This window comes from Melanotaenia boesemani, chromosome 21 (assembly GCF_017639745.1).
Source record: "Melanotaenia boesemani isolate fMelBoe1 chromosome 21, fMelBoe1.pri, whole genome shotgun sequence".
Classification (NCBI taxonomy): domain Eukaryota; kingdom Metazoa; phylum Chordata; class Actinopteri; order Atheriniformes; family Melanotaeniidae; genus Melanotaenia; species Melanotaenia boesemani.
Genome location: NC_055702.1, coordinates 18,677,167 through 18,684,099, shown reverse-complemented (window position 1 = coordinate 18,684,099; position 6,933 = coordinate 18,677,167).

The window sequence follows — 6,933 nt, the reverse complement described above, 5'->3', positions numbered from 1 at the left end:
CACTGACCAAGAAGAAAATGTAAAAACAGCAAAGGAGGGGGCCACCATTAAAAACACAGCTCAAGATTAAATAAAGTTTATGGTTGATGTTCAAGGCAACACCACACTAAGCTTACTTTGAGTGGTGCCACGAGGCAACTCCATTGTGCTTTGAGGTCAAAGGTAAATGCTTCATGCAGACTAGAAATTTACAATAAGCCACATCACAAAGGTTGTAGTTTCAGTGTGATAAGAAGGTGTGAACATTCTGCGGAAGTTTCAAATAAAAGGCAGTAAATTTGTACATTCGTTCCAAGAATGTCCACACTCTGCAGGTGATCCCAATTATTCCTCTAAACTCTTCACATACTGTATGTGCCCACATATATGAAAAAAAACTGCACCCCTCTGCAAAGCAGAGGAAGTGCTTGGCATAGGCCTTTTGCCCTGCCTTGCCTTGCCCTGACCGGAACCTGTCCTGCTACATGTGCTAAGAGAAGGGGAAGGACAAGTTATGATACATCTACACGATACATCCGGAATCAAATTCATCTCTGGTAGAGGTTAATTTTGACAGACGTCAACAACTCATCCAAGTGCTCGGGAGCACTTTTAGAAAGTTTAATGAGATGAGGAAGAAAAGAGGTTCCATTGTAGAGGTAACATTAAAAATGCTGCATAGCTTTTGTAGCTGTACTAACTAGAGGCTAGCTACTGGAATAAAGCAGAGTTTACACACAATGATACTTTAGACCAGGGGAGGGCAAATTGATACCTGTGTGACAATATTTTATGTACCCCTATTTGACATCGACCTTACATGTTAGTGCCTTTTTATAAAACACATTGTTTAACCAAATCATTGCACGTGCCGTTTTGACCAACCAAACATAGCTCTGCAGTCATTTACCCGCAGCACCATAACCCTAACCTGGTTGGGTGGGACCACCAGCAATGTGGACCTCTTGCAGGTAAGACGAGTGTTGTAAATGCTTTGAAGGGAGGGGAGAGAGACACAGATGATCCTCTCTGCTGCTTTCACAATGTGCTGAAGGGTTTTGAAGCAGGATGCCAATCAGACTCCGTAACACATGGTGATGCAGGAGGTCAAGTTGTTCCACAAAAAGTTCTTAGGATGTGGACCAAGGCTCTGGCTTTTTTTTTTTTTTTTTTGGCCAGCAAGCCTCTCTTCATTTTACCATGGTTTTATTTCTTTTAGTTTTGTTTATTACTTTTCTATTTTCTTTTACTGTTTTACTTTAAAATAAATGTTTGTATTTTTTAAATGGAACTTGTCTCCTACATTTTGTAAACACACCTTAATGCCTTTCAGGTAGATTTACTGGAGTGAAAGTCCCTAGGTGGCATTGTCCTTGTTCTTATTTTTTATTTAAAAACAAAACAACAACAAAAAACTATTTCATTGTTTCAGCTAAACACTCACCCGCCACACATTATAAGGAATGTTTCAAGAGAAAAACAAAGAATTCCCTCAAACTTGTACAAATATTAATTAATTTAATTAATTTAATCCACATTTCAATGTGTTCTTTTAAAATTAAAAATAATGTATTAACGGCGGTAACTAATTTATGTACTTGTTTTAATATTAACGCATGCGCAGCTTGACCAGTCCCATACATCCGTCAATTCTCTGTTACACACACCCGCACTTTTCCTGCATTCTTTTTCTTCTTCTTTTTTTTTTTTTTTTTTTACTTATCTTGCACCAACGTGTCTGTGGATCTTTGCTCGTCTCTGCGTTTGAGCAGCACACATGTTTCCTTCCTCTCCTCTCATGATGATCCGTGAATCATGACTGCTGTCAGTGATCAGCGGATCAGCTTTTCTCTCATGTTGCTTTCAACTGAGAAGGAGGAAACTAACGGCTAATGGTTCACACTGTCACATATTTACCAAAAAGTGTTGCTTTTGGCAGGACCTTTCGCTAACACAGTAGTTGAAACCTTGTTTGAATGAACACACGTTTTCTGATACAGTCTGTATTCAAAGTGAAAACTCAACTATTTTACACATTTTATTTTACTTCACTAAAGTCCTTTTTTTATGGCTTTTAAAATCCATCCATTTTCTACCACTTATCTGGGGTCGGGTCGCGGGGACAGCTACCTAAGCAAGAAAGCCCAGACTTCCCTCTCTCTGGCCACAGTCGCCAGTTTGTCCAAGGGAATCCCCGAAGCGTTCCCAGGCCAGCCGTGAAATGTAGTCCCTCCAGTATGTCCTGGGTCTTCCACGGGATCCTCCCGGTGGGACGTGCCCGGAACACCTCACCAGTTAGGCATCCAGGAGGCATCCTGACCAGATGCCTGAGCCACCTCATCTGGCTCCTTTTGATGTGGAGGAGCAGCGAATCTACTCTGAGCCCCTCCTGGATCACCGAGCTTCTCACCCTATCTCTAAGGGAGAGTCCAGCCACCCTGCAGAGAGAACTAATTTCAACCACTTGTATTCGCGATCTCGTTCTTTCGGTCGCTACCCAAAGCTAGTGACCATAGATGAGGGTAGGAACATAGATTGACTTGTAAATCAAGAGCTTTGCATTTTAGCTCAGCTCCTTCTTCACCCCGACAGACCGATGCAGAGTCCCCATCACTGCAGACGCCGCACCGATCCGCCTGTCTTATCTCTAGCTCCATCCTTCCCTCACTTGTGAACAAGACCCTGAGATACTAGACCTTCTCTACTTGGGGAAGGAACTCATTCAGGACCCGGAGAAAACACTCCACACTTTTCTGGCTGAGGACCATGGTATCGGATTTGGAGGTGCTGATTGTCATCCCAGCCGCTTCACACTCAGCTGCAAATCGTTCGTGGGCCCTGCCACAGAGGAGCTTTTTAATCACTGCAGTGATGTCAGCCCCAGAGTTAGGACAACCCACACCAGGGTCTCCTGACTCTACATGCTTGTTGGAAGACGTGCTGGTGGGATTGAGGAGGTCTTAGAAGCATTTCCTCCACCAACCCACAACGTCCTGAGTTGAGGTCAGCAGTCCCCCATCCCCACTGTACACAGTGTTGATGGAGCACTGCTTCCCCCTCCTGAGCCACCAGATGGTGAACCAGAATCTTCTTGAAGCAGTCCAGAAGTCATTCTCCATGGTCTCTCCAAACTCCTCCCATGCCAGAGTTTTTGCCTTAGCGCCCGCTGAAGGCACATTCTGCTTAGCCTGCAGAAATCCATCAGCTCCCACAGGTCAAAAAGGCCCGATAGGACTCCTTTTTTGACGATATCCCTCACTGCTGGTGTCCACCAACAATTCAGGGATTTCCACCGCGACAGGCACTGACGACCTCATGGCCACAGCTCAAGTAGACCCCCTCAACAATAGAGGCATGGAGCACAGCCCACTCGGACTCAATGTCCCCTGCCTCACACGAGGCATGGTTGAAGCTCTGGGATAGTAGTTAAAGCTTTTTTTGACAGGGGACTCTGCCAAATGTTCAGAGCAGACCCTCCCAAAATGTTTGGGTCTGCCAGGCTTGACCGGCATCCTCCCCCACCATCTGAGCCAGCTCACCACCAGGTGGTGATCAGTTGACAGCTCTGCCCCTCTCTTCACCTGAGTGTCCAAGACATGTGGCTGTAAGTTCGATGATATGACAACAAAGTCAATCATCAAACTGCGGCCCAGAGTGTCCTGGTGCCAAATGCACATATGGGCACTCTTATGCCTGAACATAGTGTTCATTATGAACAATCCATGACAAGTAAAAAAGTCTAATGAAGCACCACTTGGGTTCAGATCAAGGGGGCCGTTCTTCCCAGTCACACCCCTCCAGGTCACACTATCATTGCCCACGTAAGTATTGATGTGCCCCACCAGAATGAGGGAGTCCCCAACACCACATCCATGGACTCCAAAAGGGGTGGGTACTCAGAACTGTTGGTTGATGCATAAGCATAAACAACACTCAGGACCCGTCCCCCTCACGTGAAGGCTGAGGGAGGCTAACCAAAATCCCGCCTAGGGAACCAAAGTGGCTTCGACCAACTCTGTTGCACTGCTAAAGTTTTACATTTCAGAACTAGTGCTGGGCAAAGATTATAGCTTTTAATTGTAATCAAAGAGGGCCTACTGCTATATGAAGAAAATGCAGTAAATTTTGGTGTACAAACACTAAATCGGGGAGCTGAAACGTTCTAAGCTGCAAGTGGCTCTCTGGACTTTTCAAAATGGCTCTTAATACATGGCTAAAAATGCTACAGAACTAACTAATGTTTTTAAATATAGATATAATAACAGATGATGATTTTTTTTTATGAAATAATTGCATTAAAGTTCCACTACATAATGACACTAAAACTATCAGTAACATATGTTCTTGTCATTAGGTTGGACCTGCACCCACTTCAAGGTTCAGAAGCAGACTTACGGGCACACAGGTTACTGACACGGGGAGCAACCAATGACAGCGACAGGCAAAACTCATTGACACCCAGGTGAAACCCAACACACGGGGCATGACAAACAGCAGTGACAGTAGCAGTGTCGGGCATTAGGCTCTTAGATTGCTTTTCTTCAAAAATTTTAATTGGTTATGATATTGGAGGGAATTTTGACATTTTCGAAGCAGACCATGACAGACAAGGTATGACGGATGAAGAGTCAGAAGATTTTGCTCGAACTGACAGAAATCTTGCTGTTGACTCTATTGTACAAAAGAAAAAGACAACCCTAGGTTCATTCTATTTTTGAAACAAGGAAACAGCATGGTAAATATCATCAGTTGATAGACCTCAAGGCTGATCCAGATGTTTTCATCCTGGCGCCATGCCGCTGCCTTTTTTATTTACATAATATTTGCACAAAGTATTGTAAAGTATTGGGAAAGTCAGACACAGCTAAAATCATAGATATATATAATAAAGGCTTTTATTATATATCTATGGCTAAAATGATCTGTTCCTCCATGGTGAAAGTGTTTGCAGACTGTACTGTGTGCTCAATGAAGCCCCTCACTGATGGGTTGTAGTGCCATGCGACAGCGACAAAAATTTTACTGTTTTATTGTGTCGCGTCGCAAGCCCCCATGTGCAGGTCTAGGTAAACAGTTTCACATGCACGAATGTCGCCTGTCGCATGGCTGGAGGAGGGCAACAATTTTCACCTCATTGCACAAGTTCTGTAGGAAATGAGTAGAGAAGGAGCGACGTCGCCTTCCATGTGCTGAGTCCATTAGAGGGCCCAAAGCACCGGTCAACCAGCCGCTACCACAGAGCACAGAACCGAGACCATGCACCCACCAAGAAGGAGGCCAGATAATGCTGGACAGGATGTGGGAAGCTGAAGTGCTGAACGGGTCCTGGGTGCTGACATAGGACTCTGAAGAGCTGGATGGGACATGTTGTGACATGGCGTGAGTTGCTGTGGAGTTGGTGGTGACTCAGGAGACGTGGGCCGTGGAGCCGGTGGCCGCAGTGCGAGGCAAAGTTTTTTGAAGCCTTGCCTCCTTCTGGCCACCACAGCTGTCATTCAGACAGCCAATCTGGACCCCCAGAACCCTGATCTCAAAGGAGCGTGGTCCATTTTTGGGTCAAGTCCCAGAAGCAAGCTCACCAGTTCTGTGGAGTTGATGCAGGGATAGTCTGCTGGATCCATGGGTGGCCAGCTCATTCTGTCAGGGAAGTATGGCCTGGATGAGGACCCACATGCAGACTGATCAAGCAGGAGGCAGACAAATGCAGGGACAAGGTTTTAATAATGAAGTGCTGGAGAACATGGGAAACACAACGAGAACATGACATGAAAACAGTGCAGGCCCCAGGGGACTGGGGATAGTGGCACGCCAGGCACCAGCCCCCAAAATCACACCGCCAATCCACCCAACCCAACCCAAACCTCGAGCCGTACACCCAACCCAGCCCTCCCCTTATTCTTTTAAATTCATATAACTACTTTATACCACACTGTCTGTGAAGTGCATCTAACAAGTCATACATATTATGTGTGTGAAAGCACTAAAGATTTTAAATCTTTACGGACAGCAGATACCCTGGTTTTGTTCTTTTAATGGTCCTGTTCCGTTTTTATTATTCTGAATACCTGATCCACCTGAAGAACCCAAGAAGACTTTATCCTCTCATGGAAGACCAAAAGATATGGTTTCCCTTCCCTCCCCATTCTTCCCTTTCAATCAGCCACAGCTACAATTTCAAATTGCTTCCTCCTCTCATTTCCCTCCCCACCCCCCAACCCTGACTCCTACCTCTTCATTCCCACTTTCTTCTTTGGTTCATATTCTTACATCTGACAAATAATCAGCATTGATGCACACAAGGCAGCATTCATAGAGCTCATACCCAACATGAAAGAAAAAACAGTAACGGCAAAGCTTTGTTTTGTAAGAATCTTTTTTTAATGAAACACAAAAGGCAATAAAATTAAGATAAATACTTTTTCTTTTTGTACATGAGGAAATTTTTAAGTCATATTTCCAGATACTGAAATTACATAATATATTTTAGTTGGCTATCTCAACCATACAAAGCAGATTCCAGTGGGTCTAAAATATAAAATACAATGATGTTGCCTATGTCAAAATGTGATGTTAAGAACTGAATCCAGTGTTTCTTAAAGAAAATACAACTTTAAAAAAAATCAATTAAAGACCCATAAAAGTAATATTTCAAAACTGAGTTTCACATTAGATTTCATTTAAAGCTTTTGCTTTGCAGTGTAACAGCAACAATGTTGTTAAAAGTCAGTCAAAGTCCTTAAAAAGAAAAAAGGCATTCATGTTCTTCCCCCTGTACATCCTACATACTGACAACAGTCATCTCAGACTTGCATAAACAAGAAGATGGTAAACAGGAAAACATAAAACACAGACATTTTTGGCAAAGCAGTAATAAAAGTGACAAGAAGCATAATTTGTGATTTGATCCTTTATATTGATTTTTTTTTTCTCTTCTTTTTTGTCTCTCAACATTGT